The 12,093-nt window shown below is 41.0% G+C and overlaps 1 non-coding gene across 1 annotated transcript; it reads left to right on the top strand.

Annotated features, from left to right (window-relative positions):
- The first annotated feature begins 356 nt into the window (after positions 1-356).
- On the top strand, positions 357-463 carry LOC112412679 (U6 spliceosomal RNA). The gene has a single exon (XR_003005845.1). It is a non-coding gene; the product is annotated as a U6 spliceosomal RNA (small nuclear RNA).
- The last annotated feature ends 11,630 nt before the right edge of the window (positions 464-12,093 follow it).

Raw genomic sequence — 12,093 nt, 5'->3', positions numbered from 1 at the left:
TGCTCTCCACCCATTTCACCTGCCCAATCAGCTGTCCCTCCTCCCCAGCCCTCTTCCTAGTCATATCTCGCCATCTTCTTTTCCTTTTCTTTTCCCCTGTCTTCCCAACCCCTTTGTCCTGCTACACTGCTCTGTCAAGACCATCAATAGAAAAAGAGTTTCTGTTTAGATACTAGAAGGGGCAAGATAGCAAAAGCCAGAAACATTTTCCCCGTTGTCAGCACACAACTAAATGCTTTTATGTTTGAGAGAAATAATTAGTCCAGATTAATCTCTTTTTCAGTCTCATAAAGAGCAAAAAGAATATGTGACCTTTCCCTCCTAATATAATCCAACAGTTAAGAAATTTCTTCTGAATGCTCGCTTTGACAACATATATACTAAAGTTGGAACAGTGCAGAGAAGATGATCACAGCCCCTGTGCAAAAATGACACACAAATTTCTGAAGCTTTCCATATTTTAAAAAAGACATTAAAATAGACATAAATTAATGGAGAAATATACTGTGTTTATGAAAGAGAGGAACCAATATAGTAAAATCTTCAATTCTACTCAAATTAATCTATAAAAAGAATGCAAATCCAATAAAAATCCCAACAGAGTTTTAGTAAAACCTAATTCTTAAATTCAAATAAAAGAGCAAAATGGCCAAGAATAGCTCAGAAAAATTTGAAGATAAAGAATAGAGTGGGGAAAAGAAAGAAAACTACAGGCCAATATCACTGATGAACATAGATGCAAAAATCCTCAACAAAATACTAGCAAACAGAATCCAACAGCACATTAAAAGGATCATAGACCATGATCAAGTGGGGTTTATTCCAGGAATGCAAGGATTCTTCAATACACGCAAATCAATCAGTGTGATAAACCATATTAACAAATTGAAGGAGAAAAACCATATGATCATCTCAATAGATGCAGAGAAAGCTTTTGACAAAATTCAACATGATTTATAATAAAAACCCTCCAGAAAGTAGGCATAGAGGGAACTTTTAAAAAAAAAAAAAAAAGAATAGAGTGGGGGGAAGAAAGAAAAAGAGTAGAGTGTGGGAGGGGAGTTCTCACTCTAGAAAAGCTGAAGACTTAATATGTAGTCAGAGTTATTAAAATGGTGTAACAATAGATATTCTATTCAATGTGATCATAAGTGATTTTGATTTTCTTATTTGTGCTTTTTTCCTACCAAATATGTGCTAGTTCTGTGATTAAAAAAATAAAGCTTAAAAAATAAATGCTTTGAAAAAAAGGAAAGATCTTCTGAAAGATAAAAAATCAGAATGGTGACACATATTTAATGTCCCTACTCCCTAAAAATATATCTGTACAAAATATAGATATATATATATATCCGTACGTGGTATACACTGAATGTGTTTCCACTTGCAGCCCTAAGGGGTCGCCAGTTCCTGGCTTACAGTAAAAAATAATCATGTAATGTGAGGCTAGTTACTTAAACCCTCTCAGAAGTTTTCTGATCTATAAAGCGGTGATATTAATAGCTCCCCCAGTTCAACTCGGAGGATTTGTTGTTGGAATTGTATGAAATATGTGAAACTGCTTAATGAAATATTAAACAAGATACAAATGCAAACTGCTATTACTAGTTAGTATTTGAAATTAAGCAGTTGTAGATTTTAGAGTTTTGAACCATCCATCCTCTGTTCGTTTGACTGGACTCTTTGAAGCCATTTGTGTACCAACAGGTGAAGTGAGTTGGGAAAGCATAGTTTAAATCACAACTCCTCTCCCCACGCCACATCTCATTTCACAACTGTTTTTCATCCATTCAGTGACTATATTTATTGGGTGCCAATATGTACTAGAGACTGGAGTCACGATGGTGAAACAGACACTGTCCTTGCATGCATGAAGCGTACAGATTAGCAGAGTATTTGTGGACAGGAAGATAGGCACTTGCAAAATAAGGTGACTAGTGCTGTAATGTGGTAAGTCCAGGGTGCCATGGGGCTCTCGTGGGGTCACCGCCCAGGCTTGGATGGTCATAGAAATTTTCTTCAACCATGTCATGATGAAGAGGATGAAATATGCAGATGATTTAAAAGGTAAAGAAGAACAGTGGAGGATGCTTGCTGATAAGGGCGAGGGGGAAGGGCAGCATGTTCCAGGCAGAGGGAAGAACACTTTACTGCCCCCAGGGCAAGAAAGGCAAAGGAACTACTTTCTGGTTTTTCAAAAAGCTCCCTGATCATTTTTTGACCGATTTCAATACTTTATAATGTTTCCTAGGCCAGGCGCAGCATGATGAGTAATAGAATACATTTTAGGGTGACCCCCTCCTCCCACCAAGCCTCCGGACCACTCCCCTACTAGCCTTTCCCCTCATTGCCTGGCCTTTCCTTTTGAAAAGATAGCACTGAAGAGATGGAGAGAGGCTTTTCTCTTTTGAAGCAGCAGCATTGTTAACAGAGAAGGAAAAGTCTCCCATGAGCTATGGCAAAATCCTGCAGATTGGTTTATGAATCGCTGTAGCTTAGGTTAAAGCCACCTAATTTCCTGAAAGACACCCCATGGCTTTAGCCTTCCAGAGGGGCATAAAGCTTGTATGATATTTACTTTTAGTTAAAATTAAATGGGAATTGAAAAAAAAACACAAAAAACCCAAAGAGTTTCTTCTGGGAGATTATATTATTAAAGAAAAAAAAGGCTACAAAGCAATGTGGATAAGATGTATATATTGCATTAAAGAAGGTTTGGGAATATACATATCCAGGTGTTAAAGTGATAACTATCTCTGAATAATTGGATTTCATGCGATTTTATACCCTTTTTATTGTGAAATATGACACACGTTAGGGAAAATGCATGATATATAAAAGTATAATTTAATAAATTTTTATTAAGTGAACCCTCGCTTAACCACTACTCAGATCAATCAACAGAATATGGCCCAGGGGCCCTCCATCCGCCCCTTCCCACTGACAACCCACTCTCTCCCTGCTGCCCTTACTTTTATGATAACCTCTTTTTTTTTCTTTTCTTTAGTTTTACCACCGAAGTGTATATTGATGCTTATATGTATTTATCTTTTCCTGTTTTTTGAACTTTAAGTAAATGGGAACATAACGATTTTTTTATCCCTCTCTTTGAACATTAGCTTTCGGTCTTTTAACATTAGGTTTCTCAGTTTCATCCGTGCTAAGGGTATTGTGGTTCATTCATTTTCAGTGCTGTATGGTATTCCAAGGTTAGATCTACCACACTTTATCCACTGTACTGCTGATGGACAGTTTGGCTTGTTTTCAGTTCGGGGCTATCATGAATAGAGTTGCTATTCTTTTGGTGCTCACATGCACATATTTCTATTGGATATGTACCCAGGAGTGGGAATCTGGGTCACCAGATATGCTTATCTTTAATTGATAATGCCAGAGAGTTAACCAAACACTGCAGTAGCAATGAACACTTCCTGTAACAGTGTAGGAGTGTCCCCATTGCCCTACACTGAAGTTTTGTGCATTTTTTTCTTTCACTCATCTGAATTTTCTATTTTTCTCTGTAATAAATATCCATTGGTTTCATTAGGCAAAATGCTTTCCTAGTATTTCTTAAATTTGTCTTTCCCAATAGGGATATTATTTTTAAAATTGAAGTAAATCATTCTTACAGAAAAAAGGCACAGATCACAGATGTATGGCTTAATGGATTATCACAAAGAGAACCCCCCTCTGTATCCACTACCCAGGTCAAGAAATAGAATTTTCTGGCACCCTAGAAGCCATCTTCGTGCCCCCTTCTGGCACAATCCTTTCCCTCCTCATCAAAGGTAAACTATATATTTAGTTCTAACACAATAGATTACTCTTGTGTGGTTTTGAAAGTTATAGAAATGGAACGATACAGCATACCTTATTTTGTGTGTAGCCGCCTTTATTTTCCAATATTGTGAGATTCATCTGCGTTGATATGCGTAGCAGTAATTTGTTCATTTTTTTCTTTTCTTGCCGCAAGGAAGAAATATTGACCTAAGACAGCTGACCTACTCAGCACTTTTTCAACTCATGCACTGTACTGACCCATGCCACATGTGGATTAGAACACTTTACAGTCATTTGTATTTTTGTTTCTGCACAAATAATAAGCTTTTGGGTTAGAGATGCTGCAGGGAGAATGAATGTGGTACCTCCGCCCCGCCCCCGACCCAGCTGCCCTCTGATTTCTGTAATAATGGCTCCACTTGGAATTGTCTCTCATTGATAATGGATGTTTTCTTTGCCTTCTTCTCCATCTAAAACACAGAACAGTATCACATCCCCAGGCTGCGTACTTTTATGTAAAACAGAGCTGTCACAGGATTTTACTGGAAAGTTGATTTATTTCTGAGGATCATGAGAGTCCAAGGATAAAACTGGCATCTGGCCACAGGGAGAGCCCTTGACCTAGAAGCAGAGACAGCTTCAAAGCTGTGTTGGTATATAATGGAACAGGGCACTTTTAACATGAATCATAGCCTCAAAACTTTCTAGGGGAAAAAAAAAATCCTAAAACTGTCCTCCAAAAGGAAAGGTAAAATCAATAGCTTAGATTTTTTACTCTTTCAGATAAGCAATGCTAAACCCTTCTACACAAAACAGTTGTTGAAATCTAGCTTTTTTTTTTTTAAAGAACAAAGTGTCAACTGAGCTTGAACTCCTAAAGCAGAATCTTGATATCAATCTATTTTCTTAAAGTAGCCAAACAGGCTTTCAGATGGTGACCCTCTGAAAGGCTGTATGTGAATGTGTAGTAAATGTAATTTTTCTTCTTCTTTTTTTTTTCTTTAGGCCTTGAGATGTAATTATTAAAGCTGCAGATGTCCCTAGTGATATTAGCTAGATAATCAAATTTGGATCACAGGAATGAAATAACCTAAAGTGTGCCTTCATTACTGCTCTCCTCCAAAGAATTCACTTAATTCTACCCTCCCCCACCCACAAATCTGTAACTAGACAAGGGAGATAGTAAAATTAGCCAGAGGGGTCAAAATGGTCAAATTGATTCTCAAAGCAAAGAATGCCATGTTTAAACACAACAGGTAAAAATTTCCCCACCACAAAAAATAGAAAAGAACATTGATGAAATCACAAGCAGAAAAAAACAAATCAAAATGCTGAACAGAACTGCCAGATTTAGGAGACCTTATTGCTAAAGGAGCTATGAAGCGTACCGATTAGCTTTCTTAAAAAAAAAAAAAAAAAAAAACACAGGGAAAAATAACATTTCTTAAATAGCTGATTGAGAATAATTTTTATTAGTAAACATATGTACCCACTAGAAAGATTATCTATGAACGTATAGGTCATTTGAACAAGAATATAATCAGTCTTGTAGAAACTTAAACTAAGCAAAATCAAGATTTTATCAAATTGAGCAGTTCTTAAGTGTTTTTGTATCCTTTCTTTCACCAAGAAGATAAAAATCCCCTTTCATTCCCACCCACCCTCCTCTTGAATCGAGGCTAGGAGAAATTCTTCGACCAGAAAGGCTCAGGGTAGGAAGTTATTGCATAAACTGCCTGTTCTCTTTTGCCAATGCTTTTTAATCCCTATGTACCAATCTTCCCTGCTATTTCATGACAAAAGGATCCCAGCTGTGCCAGATTGTGTGATAGCTATATAATCTAGACACAATCCACAGGGGTTTAGAACAGAAATTAACAAATATATGTAAGCCTGAAACCTTAGCTATAAAGAATATCTACCAGTTTCCCAAACGTTCATAGACCAGTCAGAGATTCCATCATCTTGCTTTATAAAAACCCAAGAGTGAAGATTACTATGAGAAAGGTCTTCTAGAATTAGATCTTGCTTATCACAAAAATGTCCACCTTCTGTGGGTGCTAAAGCAGAACAAACATTGAACTGAGAAATAGATGTCTTGGGTTCCAGTACTGAATCTGCCATCAACCAGTTGTATAATCTCTGCCAATTTCCTGCAACTCTTTGGCAGAGATTCCTGTCTATAAAATGAAAAAAAAAAAAAAAAACAACTAGATTCTGTAAGGATCCTTCCAGGTCTAGTAGTTGCGTAAGTGATATTTCTAGACCACAATTAAGTAACAGACCACCCTCTCCCCATTATTCCACATCCACTTGGATTCATCAACACTTTTTCTTTCTTGCTGATGCACTGGGAGATGGTGTTGGGACTGGGAACCTAACTCATTTCCTGGTACCCATCTCAGGTCACGTCTTAGATGTGGAGTCAACTGAATATGCTTTAGCATCCTATCTCCTTAGGTTCCTCTTAGAGCAATCCATTATCATATTTGGTCCTTTTTCTGGCATTGGAATTCCCATGCTATTCTATGGAAACATTATGCCAAAATGAAAAGTATGAGAATGGCTAAGTATAGAGCTCCAGGCTGCCATATATGTTTGTGATGCTCCCTGGAAACTTTGGAATCCATAAGTAAATGGATCATACTCCTTTTAACCTTTGAGAGTTACCACGTAGATCATGTCAATGTTTAATACTTGTAACTAGAGCTCGGAGGACAATTTGAAATAGTACGTTTTAAGACATCATCAATGAGACCTGACATGTGAGAGAATCTTCCTGCACTAAGAACTACAGTGAATGCCACATGGAGGAGCTGCAAACTGGGAGCAAATCCACTCCATCCTACTATGAGCCCTTCCTGTTTTGTCAGCCAGCACGGTTTCCTAAATCTCAAATTGCAGCCGAACTGTTCTGCAATTCCATGGCTAGCTATTTTGGGAGCCTAACACAGCAGGACAAATGTGTACAAGTCCACACAGTATGACAGAAGAATTAAAAATGTATTTACCATCTGTTGGTAGTTTCCTTGTGGGGCTCTTTTCTTTTCCTCTCCTGAAGCCACGAATCGGGTCTTCTTACTTCCTGCTGTCCTCAGAGAGCAGAGTTCTGTCTTCAGATCTTTGGAAATGCGGGGCTTTTTCCCCCCTCCTTTAAATTTCCCAGACTGTTGAACTCTCAAAGTATTTCTGCTTCCAGGATCGTTTCCCTCAAATATAAAGTGGAGTGAGTCTGTGAAGAGGTGGTAGTGTTTTATACTTTTTTGTGTGGCCAGGTTACTTTCAGATCCTACACCTGAGTTCTGGTCACAGCGGCCTCTGGGAAGTTCAAGGGTGGAACAAGAGAAGTCAAACACAGGTCAACTGAAAGGAAATTAAGTCCTTCAGTTATGGGAATTCATGTGGGCCCTTTACAATCTATTTTGACCTTACTATAGTGGGATGTGCCAGATTTGAGTCAAAATTTCTAATAGGAAGGGGTCCTTGAATGTGACCATGGACTTCAAGTGAGAGTCATTCCAGCCATGTAGCAGTGTGAATAAAAAATCACAAGCTGTAGTATAGTTTTGTTAGTTGGGTAACCAGTTAGGTTGCTCTGAAGCCACTTGGTTATGTAGGAATATTCAATCCTCAATAAGGATCACTAGCTTTCATTTCTGAGATACATGTATTATTCACTCAAAAATAAAATCTAATAGAGATTAGTATTAAACATGTTGCTTTAGCCAGAATATTACAATATTACACTGCAGTGTTATGCCTCCACCTGGCCTATCTCATTCAGGTGATGACTTGTTACAAATTCTCAGGCTACGTAGGTGGATAACTTCACCTTGAAACCAGTGCTGGGTGACCTTGGACCTTGGGCAGGTCCTTTAAACTCCAAGCCTCAGTTTGATCATCTAAGAAATGGGAGGCGTGATCTTCACCTCACCGGACTGTGGTGGGGATTTAGATGAAACGACACGTGCAAAACCCTTACCATGTTGCCTGGCATAGAATAGGAGCTTGATAAATGGTAGCTTTTAAAAATTACGATTATTGGAAGCTGTAGCTGTGCTACTTTCTGTTTGTTCTCAAAACTTGCTGTCACGTTTCTACATGATTTTCAATTCTGGTTTCAAATTTTGTGTTTTAAAAGTTCTTCACAAATCTGAGTCTGAATGTGAAATTCAGCTCATTCCAACTCAGTCTTAATAGGTATACCAGATATAATTAAGATATAATTAAGTCAAAGATCAAGTAAACAGAACATATACCATAGTGTGGACAAGATGCATTGGTTTTGGATTAGCTTCTAATGAGGGAATTGTTGTGTTGGAGCTTAAGGCTTTGCACATAGTAGGTCCTGAAAAATATTACTGATTCATTAATTCATTTAATGGTTGATGAATCTTTAGTGGGTGTCTGTCATGTGCCAAGGACTCTTCTAGATGTTCGAGGTTTATCAGTGCATAAGACAGACACAACCTCTGCTCTCCTGACAATAAACAAACTAAAGGAAATGACTGAATGTTCTAAGGTAATATACTGATGGAATAATAGAGCAGAGCAAGGTGGATCAGGAAAGTCAGGGGGTACAATTTTAAGTAGGGTGGTCAGATGTGGTACGCGGGCCTCTCACCGCCGCGGCCTCTCCCGTCGCGGAGCACAGGCTCCGGAAGCACAGGCCCAGCAGCCATGGCTCACGGGCTCAGCCGCTTCACAGCACGTGGGATCCTCCCGGACCGGGGCACGAACCCGTGTCCCCTGCATCGGCAGGCAGACTCTTAACCACTGTGCCACCAGGCAAGCCCCTGGGAGGTTTTTTGTTTGCTTTTTTTTTTAAGAAAAAAAGACTGAAGAAGGCGAGGGAGTGAGCCATGTGGATATTCAGGGAGAAGCATTCCAAGTGAGGGATCAGCAAGTAGAAAGGCCCTGACGCAAGGGAGCACCTGGCTTGTTTGGGGCTGGAGCTGTAGGAGGGAGGGGAGAGGGGACATGGGATCTGGAAGACAGAGGGCACCCTGATTGTGTGGGGCCTTGGAGGCCATGGGAGGATTTTGATTTTGACTCCAAGTGGAAGAGAGACGTCAGATGCTTTGGAGCAGAGCTGTGGCATCACCTCATGCAGATGCTCAACTATGGCCTGAGCCGGACATGGTGGAAGCAGAGAGATGATTTAGGAGGTCAGTGCAATCGTCCTGATGAAGGGTGGTGGTGGTTCATCTCCAGTGGTAGCAGCCCAAATGGTGAGAAATGGTCAGATTCTGGATACAGAAGGGACAGCCAACTGGATTTTGGGGCAGATTGGATGTGGGGTGTGAAAGACAGAGAGGAGTCAAGATGCTTTTTGGCCTGAGAAGTTGGAAGGATGGAGCTGCCATTTACTGAGACACGTGTGCAAGAACTGTATGGTCCGTCTCTTGGTGACTGTTAGAGAAGAGATACCTCGGGATTCTGGTCTCAAGTGTAAGGCCTCCCTCCACCTTCTGGGGAAAACCTCGTGAAACCAATGAGCTTCCAGTTGTGCGTTTGGAAGATGAGACTCAGAAAGACTGAGGTACTCACAAGCACTTTTATAAGACTCGAGTGAACAGTTTAAAAAAAAAGCAGCAGTTTTGGGGGTTGTATTTCCTCCTCCGTGCCAAACAATTGATTTGGCTTTTTTAGTCTCTTCCTCACCCCACTCCACACATTGAAATGCCACTTCTGAAGAGGAGAGCTGCAGGTGCATCCTGGCACCAGTAGACGGAGCCAGGGAGCCCTGGGAAGACCTTTGAGCTGAGGCCCCGTCTGGGAGGACACCACCCTCTCTCAGACCTGCAGCAACGTCTGAACCTCTGGGCCAGAGGCCAGATGTTTCTGGGAGGAGGGGGAGGTGCTTCTAGAACTCTCTTGACAACTTTCCTATTCCACTGAAACTTTTGTATATTGGTACTGTCATGGCTAAAAGACCAAACATGCATCCAGAACTGATTACCTATGTGTATCTATAGAAGAGAGTGGGCCATATGTGTAAATAAAGAGAAGAAAGAAGAATGCAACAGAGCTGTCACCACAGCTCTCATAAAAAGGGTGTATGAGTTTCCTGGGGCTGCTGTAACAAGTAAGCCCAAACTGGATGGCTTAAAACAAGAGAAACAGGGCTTCCCTGGTACCACAGTGGTTAAGAATCTGCCTGCCAATGCAGGAGACACGGGTTTGAGCCCTGGTCTGGGAAGATCCCACATGCCGTGGAACAGCTAAGCCCATGTCCCGCAACTACTGAAGCCTGTGCTCTAGAGCCCACAAGCCACAACTACTGAGCCCGTGCTCCGCAACAAGAGAAGCCACTGCAGTGAGAAGCCCGCATACTGCAAGGAAGAGTAGCCCCCGCTCGCTGCAACTAGAGAAAGCCCGCATTCAACAACGAAGACCCAATGCAGCCAAAAATAAATAAAACAAATAACAAAACAACACAAAACAAGAACAAGAGAAATATATTCTCTCACAGTTCTGGAGGCTAGAGGTCCAAAATCAAGGTGTCAGCAAGGCTTTGCTCCCTCTGAGGCTCTAGGGAAGAATCCTTCCTTGCCTCTTCTAGCTCCTGGTGGTTGCTGGCCATTCTTGGCTTTCCTTGGCTGGTGGCAGCATAACACCAAGCTCTGCCTCTGTCTTCCTGTACCCTTCTTCCCCGCCCTGTGTCTTCTCTGTGTTTCTGTGCCTCCTCTTCTTAGGAGGGCAGCAGTCATATTGGACTCAGGATCCACCCTAATCCGGTAAGGCCTCATCTTAACTAATTACATCTGCAAAGACCCTATGTCCAAATAAAGTCACACTCACTTTCCTGGGGCCTAGGACTTCAATATATCTTTCCGGGAACACAATCCAACCTATGACAGAGGGCAACAGGAACTCACGTAGAGAACTGACCAGTGGGGGGAGCCACAGAAATGGAGCAATAAAAGGAAAACAGTCACATGTGAAATCGTAAGTGGAGGTCAAATGGGTTTGGGAGTACAGGAAATATTAGATAAGAGACGCTCTCACTTAGGATAATCTCCATCTGTGCTTATGGCCCTGATTTTTTTCTGTCAGAGTTAAGAAAATATATATTGTATAAATAAAAAGAATAAGAAAATAGCACTTCTCTGACTCACACATTGGGCAGAGCTGCAAAGTCTTGTGATAATCAGGGAAGACTTGCAGAAGTGCTGGTGCTTGAGCTGGGTCCTGGAGGGTGGGGAAAGATCGCCATGCAAAGAAGGGCTTCCCAGGTAGAGAGAAAGTATATGCAAAAGCACAATGTTATCTAGGTGATCCACTCTTTACCGCCTTAAGTGGGGTGAAAGGTCTCTAAAAGCAAGGCCCAGATTGTCTACTTAATCTGTATTACTTAGAAACGGTATTAAAGAAATGAAGGGGCAAGAATGTTTCTGGTTTTAATATTAAATGCACAAATCAGCACACAGTAACCTGAAAGAACATTCGGAGCATCTCTAAGGCAGAGTTCATTCTTGGACACATTTGCCAAAGCACAAATATGGAAACCCCACCCTCAGCCAGATCTGAAGAAATCAAAAGGCTGATGTGGTATAAATTCCTCTGCCCTGATTGCATAAAGGAGATCTGCCAACATTTTTGTCTCTGATATATTCCTTTCTGCACAAAGAGCTGAACTGGGTTCTTAAAAACCTGATTGTGAACTGCGATAGGCAATTCTGAATCCCCACCAGGATCTAGGAAAATTAACTCCTCACTGATCTTCCTAGATAAGCACCCAAGCTCCCCACTTCTGAGATCTGCGTGGGGATCTGCCTAGGTTTCTGTCACAGAGCAACTCCCTTTTTTGGCATAAGAATGTACAGGATGCCTGTAAAGTTCACACTGGGTCATCTAAGTCTCTTTAAATGCGGGATGATTCATTGCTGGGGGTGGGGGAGAGAGGAGAGTGAGGGGGAAGGAAGTGCTGAGCAGAGAGGCGGAGCAAAGTCATTATGAAATTGACTGCAGAAAAGCTCCCGCTGGGAGTGCTGGGGTCACATGTTCTTACTATTGGTATTTCAGCTACAACTTTTAAATCAGAGATGGGGGAGGGGTCGGAAGGCATCACCTTGTAACTTGATCGGCTTTCAGAGGAGATGCATCCGATGATACCTGGCATATTGATTAGAATTACAATGGAGGATTAATTTTTCTTTTTATCTGACAAAGAAGAAAAGCTCTCCTATGACAGTACGTTTAGCAGCATAAGAATCTGGCTGTAGTGGTATGAGTGAACAATTTGTCTTCTCCTACTTGATTTACTCACATTCTAGCTGACAGGGCCTCCCATTCTGTGCATTCATTTTG

This window comes from Neophocaena asiaeorientalis, unplaced genomic scaffold (assembly GCF_003031525.2).
Source record: "Neophocaena asiaeorientalis asiaeorientalis breed wild unplaced genomic scaffold, Neophocaena_asiaeorientalis_V1.1 scaffold427, whole genome shotgun sequence".
NCBI classification, from domain to species: Eukaryota; Metazoa; Chordata; class Mammalia; order Artiodactyla; family Phocoenidae; genus Neophocaena; species Neophocaena asiaeorientalis.
Note: the sequence above shows the minus strand (reverse complement) of the source record. Positions and strands in the feature narration are given on the sequence as shown.